Genomic DNA, 20018 nt, shown 5'->3' on the forward strand with positions numbered 1-20018 from the left:
ATAAGACCCTGTGCTGAGCAAGCCTGAACTCTCTTACCTGGGTGGCCGGCAGGGAAGTCTGGACAAGGACCGTGCCCACGTTTCTAGAAGTCAACTTCAAAGGGTTCAAGTTGCTTTGATGACAGTGCCCACTGTGAGCTCGGGGCCGTCCAGGAGATGCCCACCTGTCAGAGACAAGCAGAACCAGCCGTGACTCCCTAGTGGGTGGAGATCCCACCTGCTCACACCGCCCAAGGTCCTTCTTTTTGTTTGAAATGCTCTCCGGGTCCTGGGGAGGCAGCGTGACGAGGCTAGGACTGCGGAGCCTGGGTTAGGCATCAGGATTGCGATCCACCATCTAGGTCCCAGCTGAACCTGCCGGAAACAATTCTAAGACACAAAGATGCACATATGTCTGTGTGTCTACGTCTCGAATAAAAATACATAAGCGTCACACCCTCTGTGTCTACAGAGCGGGGAGGCTCGACAAATGTTTCGTGGTTTGCTTCGAGGTAAAACATAACTTTATATGTCTGAGTGAGTGGGTGGAAACTCCGTGAAGGTTCAAGTGCATTGGAGGAAAGATCCTTCCTCGTGTGAAATGCATTCCTGGGGTGCTCCAGCCAGCCAGACCAACGGCTTTACTTTACCCACCAGGAGACTGACAGCCGGAGAGGAACAGTGACTTGTCCAAAGTCACACGGCAAGTTGGTGGCAGAATGAGGCCTAACCCCTGGGTCTCTCCTGACTCATGGCCAGTGCTCCCTCGGGGATGCAGCCTCTTTTGTAGTTGTCAGACTTGCACCCCTGGAGCCTGCCTGTCAGATGAATGTTGGTCCCTGGCCAGAGCAGAGAATTGTTTCCTGGCTGTGTTCCAGCCCAGAGAAGGTGTGAGAGGCAGTGCCCACAGTGGTCAGAGGCATAGGCTTAGAGGCAGGTGGATCTCAGCCACATGCTGGGACAACCTCTTTCCAGAAGTGGACCCTGGGTGAGTCAGGGGTCCTCTCAGAGCGTCAGTCTCCTCGTCTGTAAAACAGGGATAATAACAGCATCCCTCTTCAAGGACCGCAGGGAGTTAAAATGACTTTCATAAGTCTGTGAAGCCCACAGCAGAGCACTTGGCACATAGCAGTCGCTCAATAGACGTCAGGGAGGCGAGGCAGAGGAGGGTATTCTAAGAGCCTGCAGGGATGGGTGGAGCACTGGATTGAGAGCTGTTTGTGTCCTCGGCAAGTCTTTAGACAAAAAACTCCCAATTCCGCCAGTCATTCATTCCCTCTGCCCCCACCCTCCTCCACCTTCTCTGCCTCTCGAAAACCAGGGTGGGTGCCCAGCCCAGCACACCGGCCTCTCCCTCGGGGCTCAAACCGCCCCCTGCCTACGAGATCCCTCACCCCAGCCCACACTGCACCAGCCAGCAAATACAAATGCCACGAGCACTCTGCAAGCTGGTGGGTGTTAATGCCACGCCAGAAGGCAGCCAGCTCGTGGGAACTGGTTGGGGGGGGCGGGGGCGAATTCCCCAGGAGGGGTGGCCTTCTCAGCTTTTCCCAAGAGGGTATAACAAAGAAATAAACAAACGGCTGCAGGAAAGAGGTGACAACGGCGACTGCCTTAGCCGCCTGCCATGCAACCACGTCTTTCTCGCGGGTGCACGGTGGCCGCCTGTGGCCCCTGCCTCCATCGGGATGACGTGTGTGTCTCAGCCTCTCTGGGCCTCTCCCCACACACTTGAGGAAGAAGCTCCTCTGGGGGTCTCCCAGTCTCCGCCTTTCATTCCACCCCAGCCCGGGCTCCCTCAAACCTGGCAAGAGAAGGAGACCACCCACCTCATTAACAGACCCCTGGCAGGGGGCAGTCTTCACTCCCAGGAGGAGGCTGCAGCAGGGGACCCCCATGGAGGAGGGGGCAGATGTGGGGGGGGGGAGGAGAGCAGCGTGCTGCGGGCAGGGGGCCAGGGTGAGCAAAAGCACGGAGGTACCCAAGTGGGGGGCCTCGAGCCAAGGCTGCCCACCAGGGAGGAGTGGGAAATGAGATGGAAAAGTCCTGTGGTCAGTGCTTTCCACGACTTGCCCCATTTAATCCCAACAGCGCTATCCTCCCATCTCACTGATGAGAAACGGGGGCTCAGAGAGGTTAAGGAACCCGGCGGATGCGCAGCTGCTCAACAGCACAGACTGGGTTTGAACCCACAGCTGATTTAAGAGCAGAAGCTCTGGGTCGCCGTGGGGTGCCGCCGTCCAGACTGTTCACAATAGAACGTGAACTGGAGAAATTCAGGACTGTGTGTGTCAACGCACGCAGAGGAGCTCACGGGGGCACGCGAGGGTGAGCGATACTGGGTCTATGTGGGGGGTGGGTGGAGTTCAGTGTGTGGACGTGCGTAGGTTGTAAATGTGTGCGTGTCACTGTCCAGTGAAGCTCCTGTCCTGGGTCCAGGCCCAGAAATGCTGGACGGGGAGGACGCGGCTGAGTGGCGGGCAGCGCTGGGGAGTGGGCAGTCAGAGGGCCCTGGCTATCCCACAGCAGCCCCGGAGGCCTTGCTCTGCGGGCTGTGAGCTGGGCCCAGCCTGCATTTCTGTCCCTGGATCCCGTGCTCCCAGACGCTGACCCCACGGCTGCCCAGGAGAGTGGCCGTCCTGCCCTCAGCCTGGCGTCTTCCTTGGCTCAGTCTCCTCTGTGGTCCCTCCAGCTGCCTGCCCCCACCGGGGGAACAGATCCTGCAGATAGAGCCCGGCATACACTCGGGGCTGCTGCCCGCGGGCAGGGAAGCCAGCGAGCGACTGTACCAGCTGGGGAGGTGGAGCGAGCCCCGCTGAGGGCTGGCCAGACCTAAATACCAGCCCCTGCCCTACCACTCGCTGCTGGCTGTGTGACCAGGGCATGCAACCTGCCCCTCTGAGCCTCAGTGAAACCTCGCAGAGCTGCAGAGATGACCACCTACAGGAAAGTGCATGCAAACTATAAAGTGCTGTGCCCACCGACAGGGTTGTGGGCTCTACTCCCAGTGGCCAAGACAACCCAGGAAGTAGTAGAGAGTTCCCCAGGGAGCCTTGACTGAGAATCCAGCCAATGCCTTTAGCTAAGTCCCCCTCTGCCCTCTCCTGGGCCTCCGTTTCCCCAGCTGTGAAACTGAGATCCTCAAGCTCAGATACAGAGTGGCGCCCAGCCACTGGGCGTCTAGCTTTCTTTGCACGATTCGTTATTAACATCACAGCTGGATTTCTTTTGCCAGAAACCAGAAGGCCATTCACGCAGCAGTGAGCTGAATAAATGGGGCTCAGGACAGGTCAGTTTTGATGGAAGGAGAGAGGAAAATGGTTTTATGTTAGAGTCCCTGACCGAGAAGGAATGTGCCAATTTCAGAAAGACAGAAAGAAGCACGCGGGCAGGGAGGGAGGTGGAGCTGTCGCAAGTTGATGAAACTTGGTCAAAGTCTGTCCCTAAGTTTGCGCTGGGCTGGCCCCGAATGCCACAGAGAAGACACAGGAGTTCTGTTTTCTGAGACCACCAGCCACATGAGCACTCACTCATTTCATGAGCATTAACTGAACACCTGCTGTGTACCTGGGAGTCCAGGGTGCCAAGGATGAGCAAGGCACAGACTCCACCCTCAAAGGAGCTCGCTGTTACGGGCAAGAGAAGGCGAAGCCCTCGTGTCCGTAGCTCAAGGTGACTAGGAGGGCTCTTCACGTTGCTCTGAGTCCAGAGGACGGAGGAGCCCTTTCCTCCTTGGTCTCCAGGGAAGGCTTCCCAGAGGAGGGGGCACATTTGAATGTATGGAGACGAGAGGAGGGCACTGTGGGCGGAGGGACCAGGGGTGAGCAAAGGCATGCAGGTACCCAGGTGTGAGATGGGCACTCAGGACCATAAGGAAGGCTGCCTTCCTGGCGGTGGTGGTGGGAAGCTGGGATGAAGGATGGTGGACGGGTGGCGAGGGTGGGGGCACTAAACCGGCAGGCTCTGGGGAGGTGACACGGATGTGGGAGGAAAGACGACGACTGGCTTTAGACATGTTGGGTTTCATCCTGGCTCTGTCACTGTCACCAACTCTGTGGCCTCAGGACATCATTTAACCTCTCTGGGCCTCAGTTTCCTCCCCTATAGAGTGAGAAAAAACAAAGCCACTTGATAGGCATGTGGGATTCAAGCAGATAACGTAAGAGAAGCACCTTGAATGCACTAAGTGCTGGGTGTCCTCTTTCTAAAATTCACGCATTTACCGCTTTTATTCATTAGTGGAGCCCTCCCCCGTTTCGGACGAGGACACGGAAGCTCGTGGTCAAGCAGTGGCTGCAATGGGCAACGCCGGGCCTCGAATCACGGCAGATATTCGAGTTACGAGCAAATAAACCCGGGAGGACTCAGAGAAGAGTCTTGATTTTAAAATATTGCTAAGGAAAAAGGCTGCTTTATGACTTTTGCACCGAGTGCTTATGAAACCCAAGCCATAAATGGGAACCAATAAGTAAAATGAGTTAAGTTAATCAAAAAAATCAACCTTCAGGACAGATCCATATTACCTAATGGCAGTCGGTAAACATAAACATAAAATTTTAAAATCCAAGGATGAATTGCAGTCCTCAGCAGCTCAAGGACTCCACAATCTCTCTGCCTGAAAAATAAAAGCTATTGATTTCAGCTCGGGGTCCCAGGGCTCACGAGCCAGTCTTTGAGAAGTCATAAAGGAAGGAATTATTTCCCTTTGTTTACTCACGAAGGATCATATGTATTGAATGTAAATTGTCTCCGATTCCTAATTAGTACAAAGCGAATTAGAATCCGAGCACAGCAGAACTGGAGAGGCCCTTGGAGGCCTCCGAGCTTGGTTTTCTTTGTTTTATAGACCTGGAACCGGAGGGACAGAGAAGGAGAGCTACTTGCCCAAGATCACACAGCAAAAGGGGTAGGATCCAAGCTGGATGCAGGGCTCCCGGCACCCAGGTCAGCGTCCTGCTCTGGGCCCTGCAGCCTCCGGGGTCTGATCATTAAATCCAGGCCTAATGGGTGTGCTAGGGTGTTACACGGACCTCAGCACAGGCAGTGCCTACAAAAGAACTTTCTCCCAGCTTCTGGGGAAAAGTAAGCAGCCCAGGAAAAAACCCTCAAAACCAAATGGTCTAAAGAGCAAAGTGAGTTGGAAGATGCTCTAACAGATCGCGATGGACGGAGCCCTGGAGCCCCTGTGCCAACCCCACTTGGCTGCCAGCTCAGCCGGGAAGGAGACACACTGCAGGCCTCGGGTTCCACTCTGAGGGGCTGCGGGCTGGCACAGCCCCAGGCCCAGGTCAGTTTCCCCTGGGCCCCCATGGAGGCGGGGGGCACAAAGCCCTCATTGTACGGTGGGGAAGGGAGGGGTCTCAACTCAGCCAGGCTCTGTCTCACACACACACACATACACACACATACACACACACACAAGTGCATGAGCACCACCAGGTCCCAGGATCTGCGCATGTGGCACAGGCGTGCACGCGCGCGTGTGTGCATGCGTGTGTGTGTGTGGGTTTGTGTATGTTAAGCTTCAGCCCACGCGATTATGAAGCAGATGTTTAATTACTACCCGAGTGTTATTAATCAGCACGATTAACACATAGCCCACACCGCATAATTACTTTGCAATTACACCGAAACGCAACATCTTATTGCTGAGGGTTTGCTAACAACCCAGCCTTGCCAAAGGACAGGTATAACGGGCAGCAGTTTTCCTTCCTTCCTTTCCTCCCCTTTCCCCTTCCTCTGCCCTCTCATCCGTCCTCCGGGCTGATGACCGCACAGCACGGGAGCCCAGGCGGGCCACAAGCCTCCTCCCCACAGAGCTGCCCCTGCCCTCACGTCGGTTGTAATGTGAACCCTAAACCGCCCTGGTCCTCTCCTCTCAGCATCCAGCCTGGAAATGCATGTCCTTTCTGGAAATAAAGATGGCCCCTGCAGGCCCGCGGATGGATGGAGAGGCAGCAGCGAGGGGCAAGGGCTCCGTGGGGAAGCCATGTGGGCCGCTGCCTGGGGTTGAAGCCTGGCTCTGCCAGTTACGGGCTGTGTGATCCATGTTAAGTTAACCGTGCCTCAGTTTCCCCACATGTAAGATGGAGATGATAAAAGTAATTACCTCAGGGGTTTCTTGCGAGTACTTAATGTGATAGAGTGCCTGGCACAGAGTAAGGCTTCCGTAATACCGATTATAACTATCATTGTTATTATTCACCCAGGAATGACCCCCCCAGGAGTCCTCCCCATCACAGAATCTCCCAAATGTTCCGGTGTTTGGGTTCCGCTCTCTTCCTTCCCTCCCGCAACACCTCAGTCCCATCTACCTGGACACATCTCCTTACCTTCGCCCCTCCCCTCTGCCTGCCACCTCCCGGGGCCCTACTTCCCTAATCCAAGCCTTCCTCCCCTCTCACCTGGCCCACAGCCACAGCCTCTATGTGGTCTCCCCGTTGCCCCTCACCCCCCCCTTCCATCCTCCACTGGGCAGGGAGACAGACCTTCAGGACGGAGCTTGGGCCATGCCACTCTCCTGCTCAACAACCTTCTGTAGCTCCCCACTGCCTAACAGCAAGGTCCACCTCCCCCGCTGGTGTTTTAGGCCCTAGAAAATCACTAATGCCCCAGGTTCCACATTCATTTCTTAGCATAGCATGAGCACCTAAGTTTTTGATGGTGAATGAATGAATGAATGAATGAATGTCTTGCTAGCTTTTAGAGGTACCCATGTCCACCAAGCTGGGGTGTCCCAGAGCATTTTATGAGCCTGCATGCATCCACGGACTTGGGGTTCATCCTGGAAAGTGGGGTATATTCTTCACTGTTCATTTCCAGACCGCTTTGTTTCCCTCCCACTTCCCCTGACAAACATCCTCCCTAAACCCAGCTGCATCTAGAATGGTCGATCTTTTAGGGCACAGTAACCACACGTCCGGCTGAGCAAAGAAACAATACGAGGACCCTCGGACGCAGGGACCAGAGTGTGGTCTGTTTGAGAGGCCAGCGTAAGGGACATGAGACAGACCCCAGCATGGATGGCACACGGAGAGAGAGCCAAGGGGCGTGTGCATACGTGTCCATGTGTGCATGGTGTGTACATATTCACACAAGTAGGGCTGATGGAGTGTGAATCAACTCTTTCAGCTACCAAAATCTCAAATAGCGTGAACCATTCATTCACTCAATAAACATAAGGTGTTGGGCTCTGGCGTCAGACTGCTGATGTTACAGTCCTGTCTCTACCTCTGACTAGCTGTGTGACTTTGGGCAAATGACTTAACTTCTCTGAGACTCAGTTCTTAGTTGTAAAATGGGGCTAATCACAGCTCCTACCGATAGTGTTGTGAGGATGTGATGCACACTTTGATCAGCGCCTGGCACGTGGGAAGGGCCAGGCCAATCTTAGATATTTTGTTATTATTATTAATAAGAGTGATAAACCCTGGGAACACAGAAACTCGACGCCTAAAGCAGAATATGGCATATGGTACAAAACCAGCGGGCAGAGAAGACCCTGCAGAAACATTACAGCAGAAGGCAGTAAAGTGATATTTGTTTGTCATGCATTCATGCATTCATTCATTCAGCAGACACTCATTGAGTGCCTACTGTATATGCTGCTGCCAGGGAAGGGCAGAGGGACTCGGGCACTGTTTCTGCAGTGAGGCCGAGTGGGAGAGCAGCTCACAGACAGCCAGGGGAGGACAGAGGCTGGGGGATGTTCTAAACCACTCACGGCTGTATCCCCAATGCCTCGAATTGCCTGTCACACCGAGGCACTAGTGGAGTGGACGACAGCGCTGCAGACGATGGGGGAGGTGGCGCCTGGATGGGCAGGCTGGGTTCCCAGGCGGTGGAGAAGCGGAGGAAAGGCATTCCAAGCAGAGGGCGCAGCCCCTGCGCTGGTTACGGGGCCTCGACCTTCGGGACAGGTGTGGGGCACGGGCAAAGGCTGTGCTTGGGCAGAGGCTGAGAGGAGAGCGGGGAGGGGGCGGGCCACGGGTGCCAAGACGGAAGGAGGCTAAGAGGGAGCGAAAGGAAATTCATGGAGGGGGTGCTGGGGGCCCCGAGCTCCTGGGTTTTCCCTCTCAGTCTGAAGTTCAAGCCTGGGTCTTTGGGGCTCTGCAGTGCCCCCCCACTGCCCCCCGGAAGCTGATGGACAGGTTTCCAGGGAGCACTGGATCCATTTCTCTTGCTGTGATTTACATAAAGCTCCCTGCTCAGCCACAGGGTACGGCCATGGGGAAAGTGCTACCAACCCCTGGGTGGCAGGGATGCAGGTAGCCCAGGCGGGAAACAGGAAGCGTGACCACGCCGGGTGACGGAGGGAGGGGCACGCCCTGCCTGGATGCACGCAGTTCACGCAGAGGCGGCCAGGCGGCAGCCACTGCTCTGCTGGCCGCACTCAGGCTGGAGGCGAGGAAGGGCCGGAGGAGGGAAGCTTCCTTCCTCTCCCCGTGGGCCTCCCGTGCCCCCTCCCCCCGCCACGTCTGGCTCGTCACTCACACACGCGCACACACTCACACCCTCCATACACACATGCACACACAGCAAAGTCTAGTGTTGGATGAAAGCAACAAGGTCGAAAGGTTAAGAATGCTGACCCAGAGGCAGGAAACCTTTGATCTGTCACATCTCTGGGACAGCTTTGCAGGGTGCCCTGGGCAGGTCACGTGCCCTCTCTGGGCTTCCACTTTCTCCTCTCTACAATGAGACAGAGGCACGCAATGATCTCCACCCTCGAGTGAAAGTAAGGGGGCTAAGGCCCCACAGATGGGTACAGACGAGGCGGGGAGGAATCTGAAGAGCCTGAGGCCCAGGGATGAAATGACCTGCACCTGGGAGAGAGCCAGCTGGGCACTGACTGGGACAAGGACTGGGGTGTCCTGCATTTGCCTTATCGGGAGTGAGGCTGAATTCCAATGCCGGGCCCACCACTCTTTATGTGACCTTGGACGCCTTGGTGAACCTCTCTGAGCCTCAGTTTCCTCATCTGTAAAATGGGAACAATGACACCTCTCGTTCACAGAGTGAAGAGAGAAGACACAAGGAGACGGCCCAGCACAGCGTCCGGGCCGAGCGAGCCTCAGGGAGTGGAGCCATCATCAGTGTTACAACCACGGCTCCACCCACACCCTGGGGATCTCCCTCACCCCTCTGCACCACCCGGTCGGCAGGGAGCCTGGGAAGTGGCTCCTTCAACCTGCCCCTCACTGGGATGGTGGGAATCCCTCTCAGACTCCCAGAGCCCAGCCCTGAAGGGGGCTTTCCTGAGCACAGCCCAGCCACACGCAGACACGCCCCGGAGTGGACATCACCCTCTGGACCAATGGCGGCCCCCCCTTGAAGCAGTGGGGAAGGAGCCTGGCATCAGCTTCTAACCTGACCTGAAATGTGTCCTTTTTCACAAGCCGAAAGTATCCATGTACCACTTGCTAAATAACAATGGGAATACGCTGATCATTTGGGGACAAACAGCTCTGGGGAACCCCCAGGCCTTGGCTGACCCCGACACTGAAGTCTCCGGCTGTGTTTCTCACTCCTGGAGGAAGGGCCCCGAGAACGATGGCCTTCTCCTCTCTCCCCGCCCTGGGGACAAGGTGATTAGGGGTCACGTAGTCCATCTCCCCCCGTAGGAGGGAAGGAGAGACCCCGTCCTGGGAAGGTCTCCACACAGACGGTGACAGTGGGAAGCCTGACTCCTCCCACCCCACAGGTGCTGAGGCCGACCGCGCGCCAGGCCTGATGGCTGCCCACGGTCACCTGGTGCATCCGCACGTGGACCCTGTGTGGGAGGGGTCGCCAAACAGAGGCGCCGGGAGGTGGATGATTCCAGTAAGTGGCAGGAAGGGGCTGCACACCTGGGTCCCAAGTAAGGGATTACGGGCTATGCGGGGCCTGCCAGCTCCCGGCTGTTTGCAGCCACGTCACCCAGAGATGCCAGGAGGACACCCCGCATCCCCACCCGCAGGCACGGCCCGTGGTCCCCGGCAGACGACGCTGGGCACGAACTCCGCGAGGCCGCCCACGCTCCAGAGCTCCCGGGGGGCAGGGGGTCCGGCTGACGGGGGCTCGTAAAGGAGGCAGACACGGTCCCGCCGTCTCGGGACTCAATGCCCGGCGGGAAGCAGACCCTAGGCACCGGCTAACCGCCACATGATCCCTTCCACCATGACCATTGCCACAGGCGGCCCCCCCCCCCCCCCCCGCCCCGCACCCACCCCCAGCTAGAGCTTCAGACACGCCCCGTGCTGTGCAACTGCCTTCCCTCCGGGTCTCACTGAACACCAACCACACCCCAGCCAGGAGGGCTTGTGAGCTCCCACCCTACAGATGCAGCAGCGCAGGCTCGGAGAGAGAATCTGCCCAAGGTCACCTGGCGCTCCTACTGGGCGCCCTTGCATTGGAATCAGCTCTGCCTGACCGCGGGGGCCCCCGCACCTGCCTGCCACCAACAAAGGGGACCTGAACACAGCCGCGGAGATGGGGGTGGGAAAGTCCAATGGTTAGGGTCGCCTCCCGGGCAAGGCTGGCTGTCCCCCTCTGCCACCCCATGCAACTCCTGGGCCATGTGGCTCAGAGACCACAGACAAGGGAGGCAGCTCTGGAGGAAGAAGGGCCAGGGACCGCTTCCCTGGCGCCATTCTGGCCTCTTCCCACCTCCCGCAGCTGGGGCTCTCCCTCGATGATCCTCCTTGACGCTGGCTCCTCCCCGCCCCAATTCCTGTGATGTCTCAGACTTGGCGGCTCAACCAGGCAGGTAACAGGCAGAGGGTGGGAATTTTTACCTATTAATGTGGTTTCTGAACCCCTGCTGCTCGCCAAGCCTGAGCAGCTCCCCGCAGGCTCCGAAAGGAGGAGAGAAAGAGGGGAAGACCACACCGGCCGTGGCTGGGGGCTCCCCCGAGGCGTGAATCCCACAGACGGACCCCTGAGCGAGGGCTGCCAGTGGGGCCAGTGGAGCCAGCCTCCCTGGATCCAAAAGCAGGAGGGGACCTGGTTCCCAGGGCGCCAGCCACCTGCTCACTCCTCCCCATCCTGGTGGGAAAAGGCAGAATGCTTCAAAGAGCCGGCAGCTCAGGGGCAGAGCCCAGCCCAGCCCACCCCTCATCCTTCCTTCCCACAACCGTTGGCCTTTTTTAACACGCCCCCCTCAATGTACTCTGAACCCCCGCTACCCTGGGCATTGTACTTTGTTTAATCCTCACACCCTTTCCTGTCTACCCTGCAGGGGAGAGCTATCATTATCATCCCCATTCTGCAGATGTAGACACTGAGGTTCCAAGAGGTGATGGGTCCTCGACAAGTTCAACACAGCATTATCGTGTGACCCAGCAATTCCACTCCTAGGTATGCACCCAAAGAACTGCAGACAGGGACAAACAGACGCCTGTACACGCAGGCTCACAGCAGCGCTATGCACAGAGGCCAGAAGGCGGAAACAGCCCAAATGTCCGTCAACATTTGAATGCATACACGGACGAATGAAATACATCCATACAATGGAATATTATTCAGCCAGAAAAAGGAGTGGAGCACTGATACACGCTGTAATGCGGATGACTCTCCAAGACACTGTGCTAAGCGGAAGCAGCCAGACGCAAAGGCCACATACTGTGTGATTCCGTTTATACGAAATCTCTAGAATAGGTAAACCCAGTCAGACCGAAAGCAAACTAGTAGTTGCCAGAGGCTGCGGGGAGGGGGTCTTCACGTGTCCTGGGTTTTCTTTGGGGGTGATGAGAATGTTCTGGAACTAGATAAAAGTGGTGGTTGCACAACACTGTAAATGTACTAAATGCCACTGAATTGTTACTTTAAAATGGTTAATTTTATGTCATGTGAATTTCACCTCAATTTTTTAAAAAACGTGGTGGCGGGGGAGGCGTGTAACTCGCTGAAGGTCAGAGCTGCTACATGACGGAGCCCAGGTTCACACCTGGGTCCTGCTGACTGCAGGGGGCCCCGGGCCTCCATCCTCTGTTGCCTGCTCTGTGGGCCTTCGCCTCGGGCTGTTGCCGCAGCCAGGAAGGCCCTCTCTCCCCATTTCTGTGGTCAAAATCCTACCCATTCTTCAAGGGCTTTGGTTAAAACCACCCAGGCCCCTGAAGCCTTCCCCGATCTCCTCGGCGTTCCCTCTGCCCTGCCACCCTGCAGCCCTGTGCCCTCTCACACGAGCCTTCCCTCCGCCCCCTGCCAGGGTGAGCCCTGCACAGGGCTTTCCTTCGCCTCCCACCAGCCTCGGGGAACACTCACACTCCAGGGGCCTCGTGAGGGTTAAATGATGTTAATGCCCACGGAGTTCTCATCTCTGGGCTTGGCATGCAGCAAGCGCTCAATAAATGTGGTTAATGGGCTGGGTTCACTCCTGAAGGGCTGGGACCTGCCAACTCCCCTCTGCTGCCCTGGCGCAGGCCCTGCTCTGAGCGGAACTCCTCAGATGCCTGTGGGATCGGGGGGAGAGACAGACAAAGTCCCCCGACAAGGGGGCACTCTCTGACCTGTTTTTCCGCTGGGCAGGAAGCCTGTTTTGGTCCAGAGTTTATATTGAATGCAACGCCGTTTCCTCTCGGCCAGGCTGGCCCAGCACGCACATGCCCAGGCCAGCTGTGTCTGTTAAATGTGTGGGGCTCTGTGGACCAGCCAAAGCCCGACTGAGTCAAGGCACCTCCACTGCCAGCTCCTGCAGGTCAGGAGAAATCAAGGCTCCAGCCTCACAGGAAATGGACCCCTGCCGTGTACTCTCCCCCTCAAATCACAGACCTACCCAACAGCCAGCTGGAAGGGACACTGACATTCATTAAATACCTGAGATGTATGTTGGGGTGGGGACAGAGGTGTGAACAGGACAACCGACCAGCTTTGAGCTGGGATGCTGGAGTCACACAGAGCTGGGAGTGATTTGGGTTCTGCCCCCTCCTGGCTCTGAAATGCTGCATGAGTCATCTAACCCCCCCGAGCCTCAGTTTCCTCATCTGTAAAATGGGGCTAATAAGAGGACCTACAACCCACAGGGCCATTGCATAGATTTAAGGAGTACGGTGTGCCAAGCCAAGTCTCCATCAATGGAAATAATCATAATGATAAACGCTGAGGCCCAAGAAGGCAGGCAGGAGTCTGTGAGCGTCACAGGATCCCCACGCCAAGGCTGGACTCCTCACAGCAAGCCCGGTTTTTAGATGAGGCACACCCAGAGCAGCGCTGCTGTCTTGGCAAACTGCCACTGGGTCTGGCACTGGTGACGGCCCGGCCGGCTGGGTGGAAATGCCAGAGGCTGCACTCACCCACTCACTTCTGTGTGGACTGTGCGCCCTGGGGAGTGTTGAGGGAGACAGCATGGCGGGCAGAAAGAACGTGGGGCTGAGAAGCAGCAGACCTGGGTGCAGGCAGGACCTCACCTATTTCCTGGCCAGGTGACCTTGGGTAAGTCACAGATCCAGGCTTTCGTCCGTGCAGTTCTCTTGGTTGGAATGCCATCCCTCTCTTCCTCACCTGATAAACTCCTATTCATCCTTCAAGACCCAATTCACATGTTGCCTCCTATGTGAAGCCTCTCATGTCTCCAGGGCCAGGTGGCCACCATTGTGCTCTGCTCCCATTGTGTTTTCCTCATCTCTGCAAGCTCCATGAGCGCAGGGACCGTGTCTGGTTTGTTCTCTGCTGTGTCCACTGACAATGGTACCTGCATTGCAGTAAAAACTCACTGCATCATGAGTGAGTCTCTATAACCGCACCTCTGCATCAGACCCTGACCTAAGACACACGTCTCACTCCCTAGACTGTGAATGCCCAGCACAGACTCCTTCAACTACGGCCCCTGCCCAGTCCTGGGTCGGTCCCGGTAACAGTCTCCTGAACACGATCTCGTCATTGTCGCCGTGGTTACCTCGCTGGCTTAACTAGAGAATCTGTAATAAGACAATCCTCACAAAGCACTTTCTGAACTAAAGGAATTAGATGCATTGAAGGTACTGGCATTAAGAAGAATCCAATCCCCAGAGACGGCCAACCTTTTCAGTATGCTTTTGGAAGCTGCCGTGAATCTGCAATGGCATGTGAATTAGTGAAGATGCCAAGAAATGCACTTCAAACAAAATGAGGCAGCCAAATTAGGAAGCGCCCACTCCAGGGGAGGCAGAGACGTGGCCTTCCCTGAACTCGCCTCTCTGCTTGGCTGTTGATGGTGAGACAAACTAAGGACGGGGGTGGGGGACCTCCTCTCTGACTAACACCCAAAGCAGACAGAGGGAGCTTCGGGACCAGAGAAATCCAGCCCAGCCACTTGCCAACACTGAGATCTTGGGGCCCTTATTGTGGGGGCATGGAGAGGTGCAGGGTGGTGATGCCCACCTCACTGAGAGGTGACGAGCATTCGGCAAGGTCAGGCAGTCAGACACGAGAAAGCTCTCAGCAAACATTCATGCTCTTTCCTCTCAAACTAGTCTCAGACACGGTTAAGAGAGTAAAAAAGCAAACAATAGTCTGGGAGAAGTACTTGCAACATCTATGGACAACAATGGACTCATAGCCAGAATATATAAAGAGCTCCTACAAATCAATAAGAAAAAAAGAAAACAACCCAGTTTAAAATTGGGCAAAAGGCTTGAAGGGATACTTCTCCAAAGAAGACATCCCAATAGCTGATAAGCACATGAAAAGGTGCTCAGCGTCATTACTCACCAGGGAAATGCAAATAAAATCCACAGAGGCAGCAGGTGACTAAACTGAACAGATGGATGATACCAAGTGTGGGTGAGGAGGTGGTACTAGCACTTTCATACACTGCTGGCACGACTGTCAAATGGCACGGCCATTCTATTTGGCACTGTCTATTAAAGCTGATCCTTGCCTACTCGAGGACGATTCAGCATTTCCACTCCCAGCTACATACCCAAGAGACACGCCTGCATGTGCCCACCAGAAGACGTGGACCACAATGTTTGCTGCAGCTTTATTCAAAAGTATCCCCAATGGGAAACAACTCAATGTCCATCAGCAGAAGAATGGATAAATGGTTGTCATATATATATTTTTTTCATGCAATGGAATATTATACAGCAATGAAAAAAGAACAAATTGCTGCTATATGTGGAAACACAGATGGATCATAAAATCATGATGTTGAGCTAAAGAAGCCAGACCTGGAGGAGTTCATGCTGTACGATTCCATTTCTAAGAAGTTCGGGAACAAGAACAGCAGCTTGATGGTGACAGAAGCCAGAACAGTAGTTATCTGGGGGGTCAGGGGCTGGGGAAAGGGGAGTATGGCCGGGATGCAGCACAAGAGAGCCTTCTGGGCTGACAGGATGGGAATGCGGGAATGCTCTGTATTTTGATCTGGATGGTGGTCACTCGGTATATAGAAACATCACTGAGCTCTACACCAGAGATGTACGTGCTTTACAGTAATATATGTTATACCTAAACAGGACTTTGGTTAGATTGCCAGAGTAGAGGAAGGATTGCATCAAAGCATCTTGGAGGCCTGCCAGCCCCATCATTTTACGATTCGCAGAGGCTGGAGAGTGAGTGTGGGACGCCGGAATTCAGAGACCTTGTGCTCATTTGACTCCTCCCCCTCCCTCTCGTCGTCGTCTGGCTTGCCCACAGAGCCCCCTCTTTCGCTCGCTCTCCCTCGCTGACTTGTGTCAGTCAGTCAGCCACTCCAGGCCTCATCACCCCATCTGCAGAAAGAGGGGCACGCTGCCTGGCCTCCTCTCCAGGAGAGTCATCCTCGGGAAATGCTCTGTGCCTCACGGAGCAAAAATGCTCGGTGCAGTCCCAGAATTGCTAGCAGATGTGTCCCTGCGTGGAGTCGAGCGCACTCAGCAGAGCTGCACTCGCAGCGGCGAGGGGGCGGTTAAGAATCAAACTCAGCCCACAGCTGTTTGTTCGGCATGAAGGGATCTAAGACGGGGGCCACAGGGCAGAAGTCGTCATGGGGAAGGGACGGCCGCAGGTTTGGGCTGGGAAGGCAGGGACGCTGGCGTGGTCCCTCTGGCTGTGGGGCCAGGGCCCATCCTTGAAGGAGACAGAGGGGGTGCCTGGCCCCAGGCTTCTGCCGGGCTCTCAAAGGAAGGAGCATTGAAGCGAGAGTCTAAGGTCCTGGGTTCAAGGGCTGCTTCTGCCCTGATGTGCTGTGTGACATGGGCCACCTGCTGCCCACCTGTGGGACCTCAGCTTCTGCACTGCACAGTACCGTCATGCATCACTTCACGACGATTCGGTCAACGATGGACCGCGTGCATGACGGTGGCCCCGTAAGATGAGCACCGTACAGCCTAGGTGTGAGGTAGGCTAGACCGTCCAGGTTTGAGTAAGTGCACTCTGTGATGTTCACACAATGACGAAATCGCCTAATGACGCATTTCTCAGAACGTGTCCCCGTTGTTAAGCGACACGTGACTGTAAGGGGGTGGGCTAGATCATATTAGACACCTCTCCAATTATAACTGTTATGAACTTACAGATTCCTTACTTCTTAAAATCTAAATCTCATCATGTCCCTTCATGCTTAAAACCTTACCCATGGCTTCAGATTACACTTAGAATCAAGTGCAAACCGGTGACCATGTCTGTGACCATGGTTAGGTCCCTGCCAACCTCCCCAGCCTTGGCTTGAACCACTCCGTCATCTCTCATTAGGCCTCAGCCATAATGCTCTTCCCTCCCTCCTTGAACACTTGAACCCACTCCTGCCCCAGGGCCTTTGCACACATTGCCCTCTAATCTGGAACCCTCCTCTCCCCAGTTCTGCATGGCCAGCCTTCGCCTGCTTTACAGTTCTTGCTCAGAGGTCTCCTCCTCAGAGGCCTTCTCTGACCAGATAAAGCAGTCCCCTTGTTTTTTCTTTTTCCACCTTCATACCACTTACCACAACATGCAGCCATTCGATGAATTTGTGGCTTCCTTATTTTCTGCCTGTCTCCTGCACAGGAGCGTCAGTTCTGTGTGGGCAGCCCCATGTCTGCCACCATTACGCCTTCTGGCATGTACACAGTAGGCACTCAATAAGCACTCGTGCACTTTTGCATCCCCTCAGGCAGCACTCCAGAGCTCTTGCCGCCCTCAGAGGCTCGTGTAAGAGTTTCCGAAAGGGAAGAAAATGCTCAGGGACTGAGAACCCACCAGGTTGCAATGACCCAGGCTCTCTGCATCCTTGTGTCATGTCATTCTCACCACAGCCCTCGGAGACGGGATTCTTTGGGAAGCTAAGGCTCAGAGCAGGGAAGAGACGTGCCTGCAGTCACCTACCCCCAGGAGCCCTGAGCTTGGGGACAAGTGCTTCTGCAGGGGATCCCATCTCTCCAGGCTGTGCTCTTCTCGTCTGTCCAGTGGGGCTGAGATCTCCTGCCTGAACCGCAGGCTGTGTCACAACCCAGTAGGACAATTAATGCGTACGCTTCGCACACTGTCACGCAGCGTGCAGCTGCCCTGATGTTGAAATGGCAACAGAGCCTGAGGTTAGCTTTGCCCTGAGTCCGTGCCTGCCCTTCCCGGAGGCGGCTGAGGAGCAGACAAGAGCACCTTCTGGAGCCAGCCTGCCCTGGATGGGAACCCCACTCCATCCCGGCTCAGAGCAGGTGCCCCCGGTGCGCACGTTACCTCCAGCCTCTGAACTTGAGTTTTCTCCTCTGCAAAATGAGAAGCGTAATTCCCTCGCCCCTCAGCGGTTAGGATCATGAAGCCAGATCACGTGTGAAAAGGACTTGATTCCTTCTAAAGCACTGTGCAAAGGTGGCTTCGTCTTTTGACGTCTTATGGCATCGAGCTATTATTACATCAACTCCCCCTAAAGAGGGAGACAGACGCCTCTCTGGGTGAAACGGGGAGGACACTCAAGGCGGCCTCCCCCACCCCCAGGTGACAGCACTGACGAGTCTCTACAGACGCCCTCTCCCAGCCAGCTCCTTCAGCCCTGGGCAGTGAGCTCGGCATCGTCATGAGGCCGATTTTAGAGATGGTAACCCTATAACCTGCTTCAGGGTGGGCCAGCCGTGGTGGTGATTTTCCCCGTGGGGAATTTGGCCAAAGCAGCACCTTTGTCTCATGTAGTTCAAAGCCCAGGTTGACCCTGGACGACGCTCACTCCGGAGGGAGCCGTGCGCTCTGGGGAGGTCCTGGCGGGGGGCTCCAGGCACGGCTCTGTGAGGGGCCGAGGACGGCCACCCACCTCGAGTGTGGCATCTAGGAGGGTGCACACAGAATGGGAGTGTGCTCGGGAGCACAGGACCCAGCTCTGGGCCCCAGGAGAGCCGTCCCGCCTGGAGAGCCCCAGGGTATCAACAAATCACACTCACCTCGGCCTCCCTAGAGGGACCATCACTGGCTCCCCCCGCCCTCCCAGTGCTCCCCACTGGCCAAAGTGCCCCTGAGCCCTAAATGGCCCCCAACCATCTGGCCCCCCATCACTGTCACCCCCCTAACCCCCCACTGCATGCTCAGTTCTGGTGGTCCCAATCTTGGTTCCAGGAAGCAATGAGACAAGATTCGTGGGGCAGAGGGAAGGCAGGTGCGGGGGCAGCTGGCAGAAAGAGACCCCTGGGGCAGAGACACTCCAGAGTATGGGGAGAGAGGGAGGTAGAGAGAGACAGAGGCAGGCTGGATGAGAGGAGAAGACGTGCGGGGAAGACAGACACACAAGGACACACAGGAGGCCCCACGGCAGGGCAAGAGACGGACCAGAGACCCCAGGAAAAGGGAAGCAAGGGCCTGAGGGAGAAACTTAACGAGACAAAAATAGGCGGACACAGGCGCGTTCGTCGGGCCTCATCCCCGAGACCGTCTGGGAAGTGGGTTCTCCATGCAGGAGGCGAGGGAGGCAGCCTCCGTGGAGAGAGGGCAGGACGGGGAGCCGGGAGAGCCAGGGTCCAAGGCACTGATGCTCTGCCCCGCAGGGCAGCCCCCACCGAGGGAGAATGAGCAGAAACGGATCTGAATGTCCCACACAATGCACATAGTGGCACTGTGCCTAACAGCGAAAACACTGGAAGCCACCTGTATCAGTCAGGGTTCTCCGGAGAAACAGAACCAACAGGAGACATATATATCTGATATCACATATCTATGATAAATGTGTAGGTGTATATATCACGAGATTTCTTTTAAGGACTTAGCTCATGCCATTCTTGGGGCTGGCAAGGCTGACATCCGTAGGGCAGGCCGGCTGGCTGATGCTGCCGTCTCCAGGCAGAATTCCTTCTGTTCTGGGAAACCTCTGAAGGCCTTTTCACCTGATTCAACCTCCTACGTACCTAAAGTCAACTCACTGTAGACACTGCCCCCGTGGGCAGGGAGCCAGGAGTGCCTGGGAGCTCACGTCCCTCCCCCGTGCCCAGAGGGCCCTTAGCCAATGTCTGAGGGTGTGGGAGGATGGAAGCCCAGCTTGGCTCAAGTAGAGACGCGGCTCACCCCCCAGAGTCCCCTGTGGGTCAGCCTTGGCAGGATGGTGCCTGGAGTCACTCCCTTTCCTGGCTTCCTCCCCTTCCTTGTTCTGCTCCCAACCCTCTGACTGGTTTCTTCTGGGAACTCATCCTTAATAAATCCCTTATCCACAGATGCTTGCCTCGGGGTCCACTTCTGGGGCATCCAGATTATGCCAAATGTTTTCCCACTCAACAGTAACCCTTCGAGGTGAATGCTGTAATTATTCCCATTTTTCGGATGAGGAAACCGAGGCCAGTGAAGTTTAGTGATATGCCCAAGTTAGAGAGCAAGTAATAGCTGAGCAGGATTTGAGCCCACGTCAGCCTGGCACCAATCCTGCCTGCCTCACTTCCTCTCTGTAGGACTCCCCAGCTCCTTGGAGACATGAGAAAATGGAGGAGGGGTGCCGGGGAGATGCATTTGGTGAGGGAAGACGGGGAAAACCTGTGGCGCTGTAGGTTTCATCAAAGCAAAAAAAAATATTCATGATTTGCCAAGTCAGGCACACACAGTGCGACCTGAATCCCAGCCTGCTGGCCTCCCCCTGGGGCTGCTGCTTCCTTCCCTGAGAAGGAACCCGTGGCTCTCTCCCTCGGAGCCGACACGCAGCCCCAGCTCAGGAAAGG

The 20018-nt window shown here is 55.9% G+C and overlaps 1 protein-coding gene across 7 annotated transcripts in view; it reads right to left on the reverse strand.

The window, feature by feature from the left end:
* Nucleotides 1-20018, reverse strand: part of TSPAN18 (tetraspanin 18) — a 183872-nt gene that overhangs the window by 64500 nt on the left and 99354 nt on the right. For 6 of the 7 annotated variants that reach the window (XM_058527100.1, XM_058527092.1, XM_058527093.1 and 3 more), the window contains one exon: nucleotides 38-164. The exons of the other annotated variant lie outside the window; for it this stretch is intronic. The gene's annotated coding sequence lies outside the window, so the exon portion shown is untranslated. The remainder of the gene's footprint in view (nucleotides 1-37; nucleotides 165-20018) is intronic. 7 annotated transcript variants of the gene reach the window in all.

The sequence above is a fragment of the Diceros bicornis genome, chromosome 31, assembly GCF_020826845.1.
Source record: "Diceros bicornis minor isolate mBicDic1 chromosome 31, mDicBic1.mat.cur, whole genome shotgun sequence".
Classification (NCBI taxonomy): domain Eukaryota; kingdom Metazoa; phylum Chordata; class Mammalia; order Perissodactyla; family Rhinocerotidae; genus Diceros; species Diceros bicornis.